The sequence below is a fragment of the Lissotriton helveticus genome, chromosome 5_1, assembly GCF_964261635.1.
Source record: "Lissotriton helveticus chromosome 5_1, aLisHel1.1, whole genome shotgun sequence".
NCBI classification, from domain to species: domain Eukaryota; kingdom Metazoa; phylum Chordata; class Amphibia; order Caudata; family Salamandridae; genus Lissotriton; species Lissotriton helveticus.
In genome coordinates this window covers 331,318,924-331,337,688 of record NC_136065.1, presented here as the reverse complement: position 1 = coordinate 331,337,688, position 18,765 = coordinate 331,318,924, and positions in this window count along the sequence as shown.

Here is an 18,765-nt window from a genome sequence, read left to right as displayed (position 1 = left end):
GATTTCCTGTTGCCCGGTTCGGGAATGGGAGGTTTTCAGGGTCTCTCCCTTTTTAGGCATAGTTTTTATTCTGTCATGTTGACGGAAGTCCAATTTCCATTACCCAGCTGTTGGCCGTTTTACGGGTGGCTTTGTGACTTTGGGGGAGAATCCTTTGCTCTTTGGTACACATTCCATCCGTATCGGGCGGCGACTGAGGCTGACAGGTTGGGGTGGGACTGGTCACAATTGCGCGGGATTGGGAAGTGGAGGTCTATATGCTGCAACACCTATGTTAGGATGTAGTTTCTTTTATTTTTGGTTGATAACTGTTTTTCTGCCCTGATCTGCTGGTAATCCACCTTGGTGAGAACGGTCTGGTGCAGCTATCGGCCCTGACTTTAATAAAACTGATGAAATTGGATCTGGCGGCCATCAAGGACACCTGGGTGAGCACCATTGGTGATTTGGTCGGACTTTATACAGGGGCTGCACTGGAGAGAAGCCCGGACTCAAGCAGCCATGGACAGAACACGGAGACAACTGTATAGATCTATGAGTCTTTTTGTAAAGGGATTGGTTTTCACATTTTAGCTCACCCTAAGTTACAGCTTACAGAACGGCACTTTTTCCGAGAGGATGGGGTCCACCTTTCTCAGATGCGGCAGTCTTTCTATCTATTGGAGTTGCGGGATTTGATCGCTATGATACTGGATGTTCAGCTGTGGGCTCTAAGGAGCGGGTTTGATTCCTTTGGTGGGGCAGGAAAACTCTATTCGGTTTTCCTGGTAGGTGGTTTTTATGGGGGGGTGGGCAGCCTGGAGCGGGTTGGTCCATCCTCAAAGGGCAGTTAAAGGAAAGGAGGGGGTATCAACAATAGTCAGGTTGCTTCTGGGGTTTGTTTGGGTTAACTTGGTGGGGGGTTTCCTCTTTAGTAAGGATGATAAGATAAGCTGAAGGAATTTTTGGTTATTATATAATTGATTGGAAAAATGTTTGATCAGATTTTTATTTGCACCTGTCTTAATAAAGTGGCCTTTCTTGCTAAACTAAGAAGTTGTGGACAGTGAGTTCTTGCGCGAGGGGGGGGGGCCCAGGGAGAGCCGTACGTGTGCCGGTCTCTCCCTGGGTAGGTTCGCGCGAGGGCTGGCCACAAGAGGCAGGTGGTTAGGATCTTAATTAGCGGGAGGGAGGCTATATATAAAGGTTAAAGGGCGGGAAGGTAACTGTACCGGCGGGAGGCGGGTAGAGGAGTTTTGTTTTGCCCCACCCACCCTTCCCTCTCTTTTTCTATTTTTAGCCCTTCCGCTCCCTTTTTTTAGGTTTCGGTGCTTTAGGTACGGTCAAGGAGGTTCGGTTGCCACGCTAAGACAGGTTAGTTTCAGATTTTCAGTTGGTAGGCGGTTATATGGGGGGTGGGCAGCCTGGAGCGGGTTGGTCCATCCTCAAAGGGCAGTTAAAGGAAAGGAGGGGGTATCAACTAGAGTCAGGTTGCTTCTGGGTTGTGTTTGGGTTAACTTGGTGGGGGGTTTCCTCTTTAGTAAGGACTAGCAGCCCGTCCCGACGTTGTCCGGGTATGAATTGCTGCCGGCCAGTAGTATATTGTTTTGTAGGATTTCGTTTAGATAGCATTTCTTATCAGTGACAGGCCTGTGAAAGGCTCCGATTCACAGTGCACTGCTGATGCACTTAAGAGTGCGCGTTCAGTAGTGTGTGAACTCGAGTTTCCCTACTTTATTTTTCCTTGCAATAATATGTAGCGCGAACTTGACAACATGGCATGAGCACAATTTACATTACAGAAGAACACATTCATTTGTGGTAGGCACGGGGAGACAAAGCGATTTGCCTGGAATCACAGGATGTTGAGCTGATGCCGAGATTTGAACGTAGCTCCCCAGCTCTAAAGTTCGCAATTCTAGAACTTGTGGCGGGGGGTGTGTCTAAAAGTGTATGTCGGTGCTGGCCATCAATGAGAGAGACCTGTGCATTTTTCAAATGGGTGGTGAAAAAATATGAGTATGTTGCTGGAGATGTGGGCTGCCGTAAACACCCATTATTCCGCAACTTTCTTTCGGCATACCATCACTCCGCATACTTTCATTACGAAAGTACCATGACTCCGCAATGCCATTATAACGCATGGCATTACATTTTATATGCTTTTACCACGCATACATTTACAACGAAATTCGTTGTAAATGCATGAATGGTAAAAGCATGTTTTTTTTAATGTTTGGATAAGGTAAGTATGGGTATAGGGGTATATGTTTTGGGGTACTGAGGTATATGTTTTGGGGTGTTTGGGTATTTTAAGGGTTCAGATATAGTTTTGGGCTATGGGGTACAGGGGTAGTTTTAGGGTTTAGGGATAGGTATGGGTTTTGGGGTACAGGGGCATTTTTAGGGTTCAGGGCTAGGTTTGGGTTTTGGGGTATAGGAGTATTTTTAAGGTTCAGGGGTAGGTTTGGGTTTTGGGGTAATGGGGCATTTTAAGGGTTCAGGGCTAGGTTCGGGTTTTGGGGTACAGGGGTATTTTTAGGGTTCAGGTCTAGGTTTGGGTTTTGGGGTACAGGGGTATTTAAGGGTTCAGGGGTAGGTTTGGTTTTGGGATACAGGGTTATTTTTAGGGTTCAGGGCTAGGTTTGGGTTTTGGGGTACAGGGGTATTTTTAGGGTTCAGGGGTAGGTTTGGGTTTTGGGGTACAGGGGTATTTTAAGGGTTCAGGGCTAGGTTTGGGTTTTGGGATACAGGGGTATTTTAGGGTTCAGGAGTAGTTTTGGGTTTTGGGGTACAGTGGTATTTTTAGGGTTCAGGGCTAGGTTTGGGTTTTGGGTACAGGGGTATTTTTAGCGTTCAGGGGTAGGTTTAGATTTTGAGGTACCGGGGTATTTATAGGGTTCAGGGCTAGGTTTGGGTTTTGGGGTAAAGGGGTATTTTTAGGTTTTAGGGATAGGTTTGGGTTTTGGGGTACAGGGTATATTTATAGGGTTAAGATGGGTTAGTGTTTAAGGGTGTTGGGGTATTTTAAGGAGAAGGGTGGGTTATGATTATGGGGTGCAGGGGTATTTAAAGGGAGCAGGGTGGGATTAGCACACAATAGGAGACATGGCATGAAGGGCGGAACGTGCCACACGCCCCCAGCGTTTGTCACGCCCCCAGCACACCCCCACAGCACAACGCAGACACGCCCACAAGGGACTACTTTGCTGGCACGGTTCTTTTACCTTTTAAATGTATATGGTGGGCGTCTGCATAGCCTATGTCCTTCTGCTGCAACTGCCCTTTCCAACGCTGTATTGGGTGTTGAGATTGGTGCTGTGGTTCCTGAGATTACCCGCCTCAAAGATTTGGGCTCTCTCTTTATTATATTAGTATGGATGATAAGATAAGCTGAAGGAATTTTTGGTTATTAAATAATTAATTGGAAAAATGTTTGATCAGATTTTTATTTGCACCTGTCTTAATAAAGTGGCCTTTCTTGCTAAACTAAGAAGTTGTGGACAGTGAGTTCTTGCGCGAAAGCTCAGTTAGTTAAACAGTCAGCCCTAACATATACAGGTCACTGTTTTGAATAATGCTGGGGTGCACCCATCCTTCTGAAGCCACAAATAGGGTACCATCAAATTGGGTAACAGGAACATTAGTTATTTACAGTTCTAAACAAGCATTTACAATGCAACGGTTTCGCCTTTGGAAAAGTTTGAGCTATTGGCATTGTAAATGACAAAATTTGTATTTATGTGTTGGTTTTGAAAACAGATAAATAAATGGAATTGTCCTTTACATTGCCAATAGCTCTAACTTTTCCAAAGGCGAAACCGTTGCATTGTAAATGCTTGTTTTAAGTAGCAGGAAAAATAAATGGGTAACAGCCAAAAACCCATTTCATTAGCTGGCACTCCATTACTAATGCCACCTACGATGGAGCACAAGTGTAAGGCAGACACAGAAAAACAGGAAAACTGCTGAAGGGGAGTAAGAAGGGAGCTGTTATGTAATTTGTAACAGAAAAGTGGAGTAGACTTAGCTGATAGTGAAGTACGAACCAAGGACGGGGACAGAGTGACAAGGAATAAGCAGGTGTGCCAGAGAAACAGAAGGGGGCATCAAGTATGTAAGTAATGAAGAGGACTACCCTTACCACTAGTTCTCGATCATGGATATCTAAGGTAATCACAGGAACAATATTACACTCTCTCATTATTGGGAGAGGAATTCTTAAACTGCACATTTTCCATGCGGCCTGACTTGCATTGCTGGGCACTCGTCCTGTGCTCATGGCTCTGTTTCCAATTTATAAATAGCGTTGCACACATACATACACAAATCAAAGGCAGGACTCAAACATGCATGCAAGAATAGGACTCAAGAAAGATAAATCTTACACATAGGTACAGAACTACTGAGCAGTAGGGCAAAGAACACACCTACACTGAATTTACTATACAGGACTTCTGTAACTGTGTTGCAAGCTCTGTAGGGAGATCTAGCTCATGACTGTGTCTACGTTATTAGCATACAGCTCCCCTTCAGAGCAGAGAGGTCACCTCACTCGCTTCTGGTATTACTGGAAGTTCAGTATGGAGCTATTCCACCCAGTGTCTGTATGCCTACGGTTACTTTAAGCTCGATAGAGCTGCATCTCAGTACCGGGATAACTAGTGCGATTGGATGTCCGCTTTCACGCCGGTTCTGTACATTACTCTAAACATCGAAGGACGCTACTTCTTAGTACCTGGGGGGGCAATTTACATGTCTCTTCCATCAGGGTGTCTTATTCCTCTGAAATTCAAGAGTAAGGCTTCTGTACCTTGCATTACTATGAGCTTTACATATCGATCTGTGCCTGGCCTGTGCTGAATGACATTCTTGTGAGATCTGCGGAGCTGCCAATCACACCCCTGGTCTCTCTAGCGTGTGTTAGTGTAAGGTGTGTGGGCACTCGCTTTGTGCCTGCTTTTGACAAGGAGCGCTACAATGGATCACATGTTCATGAATTTCCACCGCATCTAAATATGTTAAGTACAGACAAGAGGCTGTATGCCCCCCTTTCAAGGACTTACCTGTTAGGTCTGAGGGGACCTATTCGAGCCTTCGGCGCCTTCTCCACTATCACCTGTGAACAGAAGCAAAAGCTTGGCTCAGGTTCTGGGAAGAGCTGGGAAAGCAGGCTAATCCTCCCCCTCCTGCTGGCCAGACGTGATCTAATGCCAGAGCAGGGTGCTGAGGAGCGGGCATTGGACCTGCCACCCCTCGCGCGCCAGCATTGCTCAAACACACGCTGCTGCCGCATTTTCTATCGGGCTGAGTCATGGCGGCGTGCGGGCTGTTCTTGGAGCACATTCAGTGCTCGATGGAAGAGAATCAACGGGTGGGAGCAGAGCAGACCACAGGAGGATGACGCCTCAGTCCAGTGCCAAGCCGGTGCGGGCCAAGCCGCACGTTGACAATCTGGACCGAACAAGAACTGCTTCCACAGGGAGGCACAGGCTGGGGTTCTGAGGAGATGTCTTTCCAGTTTCACCTCCCGCGATCGCCACGTGCATAACGAAGGCTGTAGTTTTATACCTATCGAGAAAGAAGTGAGTGAAGTGAAGGTGCCCTAAAGTTATGCTCACCCCCTTGCACACATACAAACATTATGCTTTTACCGACTGTTGAGGCAGTCCAGGAAAGGCACAGCAGAAAAAGACAGATGCCATTTCCTCCGGCTTTAAAGCCACTAAACTGGCTTCCTATATGGTTAGAACTGCATGCATCCTTCACAAAGTTCTGCACGGAAGCTCTTGGTGTAACTAGGACGAAAATGACTTTTACAAGCGTAAAACATAGCACTCACTTTGACTTAATTTTCGTCAGCAGAGAGTAAAAAGACTCACCCAGTGTGATTTTCGGAGGCTGAATACCTGATCCGGTGTGGTGAGAGGGGGCCTCGGCATACGGGAGAAGCATCAGCCTGGAGTTTGGTGTTCTGAATGAAAAAAACATGGCGACGAAAACAAACAAAACAAGTCAGGTCGCGGGCCGGCCAGCCAATCACAGCGCGGCCCGGGGAATGACGTCACGGGGTGTCCCGGGCCGGCAGCCAATGACAGCGCGGCCCAGGACAAAGGGGCGGGGCTTAAAAAAAGCCAGAGAAACGCCCCCGAATCGCGTTTTCGTGAGAAAGCGTGATTGACAGCCTCTGTCTCCCAATGGCTAGCCTCCATTTATGGAGCTACCCAATGAGAGGCAGAGGCGGGTCATCCATCACATATACATCTCAAGAGGTTTTGCTAGCGCATGCGTACTTCGTACGCATTGGCAGGCAAAACCTAAAAACGTCAAAAGTGCAGCATGAAGCACTGTACATTAAACCAAGTTAGTCCTTTTGCTGCAAGGACGTGCACGACGTCTCCCCCTAGTGGGAACACGTGAAACAACAGCAGTAGGTCTGACGATCTCAGTGCAGCAACTAGCTAGCCTGGACAACTTTAACTAAGCACGCCTATTGGGTGGTATAGCTTGTTTTTATATAGAAAAGCGAGAACATTATTAACCTATTGACCACAGGTCAGTAAAATCTGCTTAAATTTCTACCGAGGAAAGCGAAACTACTATATTTCACACAGTAATGATAATTCGAGCTGTGCAGGAAGATAAGAAAAGAGAGAGGTCGTTGCTGGTAATGTGGCAATTTGTGAATAATTGACCTTTTACATCTTACGTTCTCAAGCTGTGGCTCGTTGGCTTTCCAGAAATGCCTGTTGTTAGGAGCCAGCTCCGTCGAAGAGTGACGGAAGCTAGAGGCTTGAACCCTTCCGCTGAGTGGCCTTTTAGAGTCTTAGGGCAGAGCAAGTGCAGCGGCAATACTGGGGTCATTGAAGGGACCACAAACGCGTGGCAAGTCTGAAGTACTGTCGGCTGGCAAGGGCCAGCTGCAGCTTGTCATAGTCACAGCACCATTACGTAACACAAGGCACATCCCGTTATTCACAAGGGGGGAACCGAACTCCACATGGGACGTTCCAAACTCAGAGAATATCCTTCACGACAGTTCCCAACGAGATATCAAGTAGTGCGGAATTAAACAGGCATGTCATCGCATATATTGGACATAGATACAATGCCAGTGAAGTGCGTAGTCTTTCAAGGATGGTGTGGGAAGGGCCATAGTGAGTGATAGAGGTTCAGATGTATCCTGACGATCACCAGTGGGCCCAATAGTCGTATTGGTCCTTTCACTCAGATCCAACCCATTCTCAGGTTAACAACCCTGGACGTGTTCTGGAAAACACTAAGGGGTATATTTACAATAACTGGCGCATCCCTGCAAATCAGCAGGGAGGCGCCAGTTATTGTGCGCCACAGCTCCCCCATCATGGATGCGTCGCATTTACAATGCGGCGCACCAAGGGGCAAAAAAGGTACAGATGCGTGATGCATCTGTGCCGTAAAAGTGGCGCATTGCTGGAGGTGCGTCGCAAGCGCGATGCAGCTCCAGCAATACTCTAGGGGCCCTATCTAGTTAATGCTGGGTCAATCCTTACTCCTGCTTCAGGCAGGCACAGGGTTTTAACACAGCATGGGCCTAAAAGTGACTGAGTGAAATCTTGTAGATTTCACTCAGCCACTTTTAGGAGGCGTTCCTGCGCCGTAACGACCCCCTGCGCAGGAACGCCTACATGTGGCGCAGGGCCTTACAACGTGACGCATCTCCCAGATGCGTCACGTTGTAAGTACCCCGCACCATGGCGCAGGATTCGCGCCACCGCTGCGTCACAAAAGTGACGCAACAGTGGCGTAAATGAGGCGCAAGGCACTTGTAAATCTGCCCATCAGCCTCCCCATAATCCCCACCTCCAGTGTCTTCTTGATTCTTCCTGAGTTCTCCCTTGAGCCACGCACATTCTTTATTCAAATACAACACATTGCAAGATACTTTTCTTTTTTTTTGGGAAAATCCTTTCAGGAGGTTATGATAGGAGCACGAATGAAATAACTTTTAATTCCAGAGGTTTAAAAGGAAGGTGGTATTTGATACCAGGATAGCAGTCTTACTAAAACTAAATTCCCAGTCTTAAGGACACTCCTTTGTTTTTTTCTTCGAGTTGAATTTACACCTTCTTTGCATTCTGCAGCACAGGATAGCATCATGTTCCGTGAACACAGGTGACGACAAAGAATGGTGAGGTATGGAATCCAGAACTGTATTACCTATGCACTTGGGCACCATCCTGTCTGTGGGGGCGTGAGGGTATTATAGAATTTTTTGAGAAATTTACAGATTGATTTTTCCATGTTGCAGTCATTGGCGTGTATAATTTATATTGCTGGCCCAGGTTTACTAATTTTTAATGCAATGCAGCGCAAGAAGCTCTCTTACATACCAAAACCTGCCTCCAAATCATGTTTTATTTCTTAACCACTTTTGAAGTGAGAAGCTGAGTGTTTTTTTTTCCCTTGAGAACATTGGCATCAAGGTGTTTGGCTCCAGCTAGGTTCCAGACAGGACGAGACACAAACAAAGTGAGTGCTGATAGCCCTTTAAGTGAGGCATTTGCTTTGAGCAAAGCTGGAACTGAAAATAAGAGACTTCTCACCACGCAGTGCCGGCTTCGCGATACTTCCCCAGTGTCTTCAAATTGCACAGGGACACAGAACATTTCAGTGAGGTCAGCCTGGATCGAGGATCTAGATCCGTGGTACTCATAGTACGGCCCACGGACCGCCAGGGGCCCGGCAGGCCTTCCTTGGCGGCCTGTGGAACTTGCAGGTAATGTACCCATGGTCCCCAGAGAAAGAGATTGCAGAGAGAGAGAGAGAGTGGAGAGTGAGAGTGGAGAGAGAAAGTGGAGAGAGAGAGAGAGAGAGAGACTGGAGAGATAGAAAGTGGAGAGAGAGGGTGGAGAGAGAGAGAGAGTGGAGAGAGAGGGTGGAGAGGGTGGAGAGAAAGGGAGACGGAGAGAGGGTGGAGAGAGAGACTGACTGACTGAGAGACTTAGATACTGACTGACTGAGATTGACTGATTGAGAGCGAGACTGACTGACTGACAGAGAGAGAGACTGACTGACTGACTGACAGAGAGAGAGAGACTGACTGAATGAGAGAGAGAGCGAGACTAACTGACTGACAGAGAGAGAGACTGACTGACTGAGAGAGAGAGACTGACTGACTGAGAGAGAGACTGACTGACTGAGAGAGAGAGAGAGACTGACTGACTGAGGGAGAGAGAGTCTGACTGACAGAGAAAGAGACTGACTGGGAGAGAGACTGACTGACTGACTAAGAGAGACTGACTGACACAGAGAGAGAGAGACTGACTGACAGAGAGAGAGCTAGAGAGAGAGAGACTGACTGACAGAGAGAGTGTCTGCGAGAGAGAGAGACTGGCTGACAGAGAGAGACTGACTGACAGAGAGAGAGAGAGAGAGAGAGAGAGAGAGAGAGAGAGAGAGAGAGAGAGAGAGAGAGAGACTGACTGACAGAGAGAGAGTCTGTCTGAGAGAGAGAGTGACTGGCTGACTGAGAGAGAAAGAGAGACTGTGATGGAATTGGAGTCAAAGTGTGCATGAAGCTATGCAATGCCTCTTCAGATTGCTATTGTCTGCTAATAAAAATGTATTATCAAAATGTGCTCTTTGTAGTTACATCTGCTTTTGAAATACAGCATTGTTGCATTATCTAATGTTTTGGAACAGGTTTGATTTTTTTTACTCTAGCCCAGCACCCCCACTGACCCCGCACCCCACTGACCCCACCACTACCGGTGCCGCCCTCGGCCACAAACCACACTGTTATTTTGGGCTCCGACAGAAAGTTTGGGAGTACCCATGGTCTAGATCAATAATGCCTGCTTGATCAAGGCCCTGCTGGATGCCTCGCTTTCCAGCACAAAGTATGTGTCAGGAAGACTTACATCTGTGATAGTCGATGATTGGGGTGTGAAGGTCCTCCAATACAACAGATTGGCGTCTGTAATACTGACTCACCAGTTCTACTACTAAAGTTCAAAGATGGGGAACCAGACCTTCCACCAGAAACCGTTATAATGGGATCATTTAAGGTTTGGTGGAGTGTGGGACAAAAACCTGTGGCTCTCATGTCTCATTTAGTGAGGAAGGAACTGTTATGTTTTGGAAAGTGAAGCCCCAGCAAGCCCCACTGTCGAAAACCATGGTAGACCACCAACCACAGAACGTCTGGTGTATGGGATGAAGGCTGGACTGGCAGTACCGGGTATCGGGCGGTTCCCCCGGAGGCTAAAAGGGTGGTGGGCCGCTTTTGTTACTAGGGGGCCTGTTTTGTAGCAGTGCAGCGGTTTTAAAAGTACTGCAGAGTTCCTTATATATCCAACAGTTTTCAGGAAACAATAAAAGTGCCACTATAACTCTAGTGATTATTGGACCTGCTGATCAGAGTTTTGTCTAGTGGCAGCTTTGACTTATCTAATGTAGCGTAGAAGGTTAATTTGCCTGCTGCAAAGAGGATGCACTACGCACATCAGAGAACAGTATTTTATGTGCATAGCTTAGTGATTTAATGCTTTTGTCACAGAGATCCTTTTGTTAATGTGTTCATAAGTTACAATTGTAATCTAGGTTAGGAAGTTATGTTTTCCAAGTCTTTCATTTAGCTAAAAAGGGTTTGCTTGGGTAGAAATAAATTCCTATTAGTAAAGTAAACCCTAACCACTCTCTTACGTTCTGAATTCTGAGGTTCTGCTTCCCCAGACCAAGGAATCTTAGAAAATACCTACCAGGATGGATGACTTGTGAATCCTACACCTTGTAGTCTGTCCTCTTTGTCTTATGTAACATTTTCTATACACTGAATTGCCCACATATAATTCTTTGTCTCTGTATATGTGTGTGTGTGATATAAAATGCTTCAACGCTCTACAATGGTAATGTAGGCGCTGTAAAACAAATTAAATACATGTGAGAGAGGGGCTAGGGAGAGATAAGAGGCACTGTTGGACGGTGAAAGTGAGGGAATAATTGAAGAGCCCCAATTAAGATTGCTGTAGCCGGTGCACTGTAAGGTCATTTACTATGCTTTAAAAGTGAATACAATTGAATATATAATGAAAAATGTGTTATAGAATGCATAATATTTGCCATTGTTACCCAAACACTTTGGGGGGAGAACCCCTCAACCTTCCCTGTAGTTAGTGGTCAGGCTCACTGACTGCGCTCGCTGTGCACTGTCTGGGGACTGGTCTGACAAAATTTGCCAGCGCTGCTTTGGTTTCTCAGTCCGGCCCTAATGGGATGGAAGGAGTACACTACTTTGGGTGGGCCTTCCATTTCAAATTTATTGTGTCAAGGAGCACCATGCAAGGTATAGTCCCAGGCAGAAAATCAATGACCATCATGCACCGTTAGAAGATTTCCTATGCACAGGGTCACACTGGGACAGAAAATAAAAGTGGCCTCTATTAGCGAATCATATAAAAAGAAAGTGGTCCACATTTGCAAAACAGGGCAATTTTATGAACTGTAAAGTCACACTTTCACAGTTTTTTTCATGGTATGGGAGAGTGCCTGTGTTTGCGCTTGCTAAAGCCAGAGTTTGTGATAATGCTAGGGAAATCAAAAGTAAAAACCGGCCCACCAGGCCAACAAACAGTCAACACCCTGACCTATCACATGAGCCCATAAGGCACTTTCTGATTGTCCAATAGGGCAGTTCGACCCTGCCTGTGCATCAATGCCATTTATCGCTATGTTAATGAAAGCACTTCCATCATAAATTCACCAGTGTGGTGGTAGAGAAACATAGATATGGTATGTTGCGGGTAGGTGGGGCCTTCACTGCCTGGGGACCTGGCAGACCACACGCACAGGTTACCCCCTTAGTCATTACTATTCTATGAGGTCCAGCATGAGCAAGTTCAGGTGCTCTTGGAATCAAAGATGGTGGAAGGACAAGTGGTAAACCCCGCAGAAGCAGGCCATTACTGGTGATGGTCACTTCATGTTGTACATCATGTAATGCTGTTAGGATGCTGCAAGCTTCCATATGTAGCACTGATTGCTATTTGAACGACATTCATCATTTGAGACTCCTTCTTTGACTTCCTAAAGGGACAGTGTGGTGTGTTTACATTAATGATGTGTTTACATTAATGGGCTTTATAAAGTTTATTGAAATTGTGTTCTCTTTCATGTTACCATGGTTCCTGCTCGTTCCATGGAATCTTTTGTCATTAAGAATGTTTCTATGTCATGGGTTGGAACGGGAGGGAGAAGCGGTTGGAGTTGGTGGCAGCTGGACGTTTGATCCTGATGCACCAGCGGGTCTTTTATTGGTTTATAAATAAACCTTTTTATTCTACAAAATTACTGACTCCTTCGCCTCTTTACAGATAGTGAGAGTGGCCGAGCACTGTGCAAGCTGTCAGGTGGACTCTTCAGTCTCTTTGACCTGAATAAACTGTTGTTGTTAAGATGGCCGAGACTGTTGTAAAAGATAATCCACCGGATTGTGTGTGCCTGGCTTGTAGAAAACTCAGAAGTAATATTCTTGCAATTGTCAAATTTATTTCGCAATCCATGGTGAGGATTGGATGAGGATCACCTGTAACCTGCGACTAATGATTAGTGAACACTTGAAACTCTTATAAAGGTGTAGATGAAAATGGTGGCATCACAAGAATACAGCAAGATCCTCCTTTACTAAATAAGAATACATTTGCTGAGTTTTCTCTAATGGCTACTGCTGTTTGCAGCTGGAGCCCACCCATCTTTGTTTTATTCTTGAAGTAACAACTCTCCAACTTCATGACTGGAGTCTATGTCAAACTTCAGCTGTCAATTCTGATCATAGTGTTTAATGGTAGAATGTTTAAAGAAGGCATCTTTTGTGACTTTTTCTGGTTTTCTGTTCCCTGCCCTTCTGGAGGTTGGCTTTGACAAGATACCTCAGGATTACATTATTTGTTCATGTGTCAACCATAGTTGTACAGGCGAGATCTTACCTCTAACACAGACTGGGGAGTGGCTACGGTTTTAACATCAGCAACCTTTTTTTGACATAGGACCATACCTTCTACCAGAAACAAATTCAGTAGTAGATTGTAGAAATTAGTACTTCTGGTAATGGAGGGTCAGATCCCTTTCTTGCAATCTTGCCATTGCATCGAGCAGTCAGTGTGCTCATTGACTGATGCTTCATGAACCAGAATATAATTTTCCACATCTAAAATTCTAAACAAGCCAGTTATAACCTCTTTGGTGGATTACTGAAATGCCACAGAGACACTGGATCCCCTCAAATGAGGCATTTGAATGAATGGTATGGTCCAAATAGAATATCACTTGCTTGTCGCTGAGGAACCATACCCCGGTGCTTAACCACTAGAAGTCTTCTAACAATCTGTCCAATTCAAACACCTGACCACTGAGTGCTCTGCATGTGTTCTGGCTTTAGACCTCTGAAGAGTGTGGCAGTGGCTATCCTTGTCGCGGAAATGTTGACCCTCACGCTTTACGTGTCAAGACATCTCAGTTGGAAAGTGTCTACCAGTAGCAAAGATCTTTACTTCAGTGGCTTGTGGAGGAGAAGAGGGTCAGAAGTCTTCATTGGCTCCAATGTCACATTTTTTTATCTAGTCTGGTATTTGCATCAATTAAGTGACTCATTCACCATGGGTGGTGTCATCTCTTTTGTCAGTGTCTATGTCCTTTGCTGTTCTCCTTTGATCGTCTGGTTGAGTCTCTCAGATCGTGTGCAGCTACCTGTCGGCAGCCTGTGGTGTTGAGGTGAATCATTAGAATGACACATTTGGGTCAAACGATTAATTTTGCTGCAAGTAGAGGGCATTCTTTTAGTCATTGGTAGTTTCCTCCCAGAACACCCACACTGACATAGAGGCAGGGCAGCAACTCACCCTGCTTGAAAGCTAGATAACACCCACCATAATCCAGGGTCTTAGTGATATCCTCACCAACCTCACCGCACCCCTAAAGCCACTCTGTTTACCTTCCTTCCCCTCTTTCGCTCAACAAAGGCTTCCCAATTCTCCCCTCTCGAAAGGGATCTTCACCCTCCTCTCTAATTAGACGCAGAGACTGAAAAGAACTAGAGATGAAACGTCTGTGAGGGAAGCGGCAGCTCTCGCTTCCTTTTGCGACAATCCTGTTACTGCCACCCTCCAATCCAAAATACAGGTGATCACTGGACTGGGGTGAGAACAGGCACCTCCGAAATCCACGCACTAATATCCCAGTGGTCCCCCAAACGAAAAAACCCCACAACAGAGACATCCCCCACAAACTGCATGCTCATAAACTGCAGATCAGCCACCACCAAACATATCACAGAGCTAGCGGAATCCATCCTCACTCACAACATAGACATAGCATAGCATTCATCACTGAGACATGGCTTAATGACTCCTCATTTCCACTCATGTATACTCTTGTCCCCCCGGCTTTGTAATCACCAACAAAGATAGAAAAGATCAAAGAGGTGGAGGCATAGCTATCATCCACAAAAACAATATTTCTGTGACGGAAATAGACTCCTTCAACTACAACACCTTTGAGTACCTAACTGCCAATATCAATACCAGCAACAACAAAAAACGTATCTGCCACCTTATTTACCACCCCCAGGCAACACCACCACCTTCACTGAACACCTGTCCGACCTGATTGCCCACTGCTGTCTCCGGGACACGAACAACCTTATTCTGGGCGACCTCAATCTACACTGAAATGAAGCAAACAACCTGCTAATCCAGAACCTGAAGGAGCTGCTTCACAGCAACAACCTTACCTAACACTGCTTAGAGGAAACCCACAACAAAGGAGCGATCCTAGACGCCATCATCACCCAGCACGACACTCTCACGAAAGACCGTACCCTGCCCGTGGACTGGTCCGACCACCACTAAATCCTTTTCCACCTCACTCAGCCAATCACACTTAAACCCCCCACCCAAGACCCTCCAAAATGGACTAGAAACTTCACTCAAATTAACATGACTGGCCTAGAGGGAAGGGTTAATGCTCTCCTCACTGCCTCCATGGATGATCTTTCCACACAGAACTCACCTCGCACTACAACACAAACATGACATCTAGTCTAAATCAAGTAGCCCTCTTGAAACTCAACAAAAACAGGAACATCCCTTCCAAATCTTGGTTCAACACAGACATTAACAATGAAAGAAGACAACTAAGAGCTTCAGAGAGACTATGGAGGAGAAACCCCTCATCAAGCCTACTCGAACAACTCAAAGCAGCCCGAAGGAATTACGGAAAACACATCAGCAGAGAAAAATCTGCTGCCCTGGACAACGCAAAAAACAGGCCCAACGAACTGTTCAAAATCATCATACAACAAACCTCCAAACCCCGGAATCCTCCCTACAGGCCTCCAAGGACTTGTGTGAAAACTTCGCCAACTTCTTCGATAAAAAATTAATCAAGATTGAGCTCTCACTGGGCATCAGCGTCAACCCCGTCTGCAAAAGCCAGCCCCCAGTTACAGTAGATAGCACGCCCAGGCTCCCCACAGAAACCTCGAAGTCCTTCAACCCCATCCCAGAAACTGAGATCCTCAAACTGATCTCCAAACCAGCCTATCACATTCTTGACCCGATACCCACCGAACTAACCAAAAAACTGAAACTCTCCATAGCCCCGTTCTGGTGCAAGATCATAAACAGCTCCCTGAGATCCGTCATCATACCTGAATGCCTCAAAGTTGGCCAAGTCACGCCACTACTAAAAAAGCCAGGCCTTGACTCCAAGGAACAGAATAACTTCAGACCCGTCTCCTATCTCCCCCTCCTATCCAAAATCCTTGAAAAATGCATCCTCCAATAACTGACTCAGCACATGGATAGCATCAACCTTCTAGACCCCCACCAATCGGGTTTCAGAAAAGGCTATAGCACCGAGACCGCGATCCTTAACATCACAGACGACATCCACAAGTCCCTCGATACCGACCAATGTTGCCTCCTCATTCTCCTAGACCTATCGGCAGCCTTTGACATGGTTGATCACCAACTTCTCATCAAGGCTTTACAAGAAAGTGTAGGAGCTGAAGCGGTGGTCCTCCGATGGTTCGCCTCCTTCTTACACAGCTGCTCACAAAGGATACAAATAAAAAACTCTACCTCCGAACCTACACCCAGTCAACAGGGGTGTCCCCCATAGTTCAGTGCTCTCACCTCAACTCTTCAACATATACATAGTGCCCCTTACCACCCTACTCAAAAATGCCAACATCCCTTTCCACCTCTATGCAGATGAGACCCAGATCTATCAAGAAACCTCCTCCATTGATGTCATTCACGGACTAAATGTCACTCTTAAAGAAATCCAACATTGGCTGTCACTTAACCACTTAAAACTCAACCAAGACAAAACTGAAATACTCCTCATCTCCAACAAAGAAGAGAACCCTCATATTGCAGAATGGCTAAAAGCTTTGGATGCTCTTAACAGCAATCACACTCTGTCCCACTGCGTTTAATCATTAGGAATCACCCTAGACTCAAAACTTGACATGGCCAAACACATCAAGAACCCGGCAAAGAGTGCCTTCCTCAACCTGAAGCAACTTAAAAAAATAAAACCATTCATCCCATTCAATGACCTCAAACAAGCCACACAAACACTGTTGCTATCCAGAATCAACTATGGGAATGCCACCCTCACTGGTACAACAAAATCTCACCTTGCTCCCCTTAAAACTACTCTCAACGCAGCAGCTGGAATGGTCACTGGAACCAGGAAATATGACCACATCTCACCGGCACTCAGAGAACTAAAATGACTCCCAGTCGAACTGCGTGCTAATTTTCAGAACTGCCTGCCTCACACACAAAGCCCTGCACACAGGAAAACATGAGTATTTGGCTGCTAAACTCAAGAGGGCTGGCCAGACAAGGAACCTCAGGAGCTCTAGCACCCTACTTCTCATCCCTATGAAAACACGCAAACAAAAAACTGCCACACGGTCCTTCGTCGGAAACGCGCCCAAAATCTTGAACACCATCCCAGCCAATATCAGGACTATCTCGTCCTTCACAAAATAAAAAAGCTTCTAAAAGTCCTTGCCTCAACCTCAACCTCTCCCTCGCCATCTAAACGCAAATCCCTGCTCGTCGTCTCTCCCAGTCATTGTAGCTCTAAGACTTACCTCCTCCCTGCTATTTGACTCCTATCTGCTCCCCCCCAAGTCGTTCTACCCCAAGACAACGTCCTCTCTATGGGCCCGATTCACAGAACTAACTTAAGACAAACTCCTACACTTACTACTTTTGGTATTCACATAAGGCATTTAGTAGTAGTAATGTTAGGATTGACTTAAAACAAACTTAAGACAGACTTAAGACAGACTTAAGTTAGAATTTTGTCTTCAGTCTGTCTTAAGTCTGTCTTATGTCTGTCTTAAGTTTGTCTTAAGTCTGTCTTAAGTCTGTCTTAAGTCTGTCAGTTTGCCTTAAGTCAAACTTAAGACAAAATCCTAACTTTACTACTACTAAATGCCTTCTGTGAATACCAAAAGTAGTAAGTTTAGGATTTTGTCTTAAATTAGTTCTGTGAACTGGCCCCTATGAGGTTATCTCAGGACTCAAGGACTACCTCAATGCTGCTCAGCACACTTGGACTTCCGAACCTATGTAGAATACTGCTTTATTAGATCAGCCCCAAGAAAACGGGTACTCTATGAGGTTATCTCAGGACTCACATTCTACCTCAATGCTGCTCAGCACACTTGAACTTTCCGTACCTATATAGAATACTGCTTTATTGTATGAATCTTGCTCAAAATCTGTTGTGAAGCGCTCCAATACCCTCGGGTCAGGCTAGCACTAAATAAAACTCCTTAATAAATAAATAAAAAATAACATTTCCTCCAAAGAACCCTCAGATACAGCTCTTGCTGCCTTTAGGCCTTGGAGGTCTGTGTTACTAGCTTTGAAATCTGATCTCGGGGTCCACAGCTGATTGCCTGGGCAGCAATGGCTGATTCCTTGTGAGATGCTGTTACGCCAGATAGTTTTTAATATAAACCTTTTCATTCGGTAAATATGACCAAATTATGTATAACAAACATATAGGACCCAAATTATGTATAACAGACATATAGGGCCATAATTATGTATAACAAACATATAGGGTCGAAATTATGTATAACAAGCATATAGGACCTTTCACAAAGGTAAACATACACTTTTGTTATGGTTTTTTTGTATTCACAAATTAAGGGTTAATAGTAACGTACTCCTAGTTTCTGCATACCACCAAGAAAAACGTAAACTTACAGAAAAATGTAAGTTTACCCTTTTGAGTGTGGCCCACAGTGCTTCCGAACCTCTCATTGACATAACACATCAAACTGTAGATTTGGGAGCATTATATTTATCCTCTAGTAGGTCTCCAAAGTTGAGCGGTATCGTGTCAAAGCACAGCCGAGCTGCTGATATTGATCAAACTGTGACGGAAGAAGTCCATATTCCACCTGTAGAGCCACATATGATATAATGTGAGTTTGTGAAACTACTGCTCCTACAGTTGAGATCCCCAGTGCAGCCCATCTACCAAACCTGTGGTAAGCTCCGGCCGACCCAGAGCAGAGTCTGACCACCAATCCAATACTTTCAGGGTGTTGATCCACATGTGGAAAACCACCCTTGTGGTTTGGGTAGAACCCTTAAATACATTACAGGTATACATAATGGAGGGACGTGCATTCGCCCATTGCCCACAGTTCACGTCTGTATGCTTATTCCATAATTGGTCCAAATGGCTATTCATTTAACTACAATTAACTTA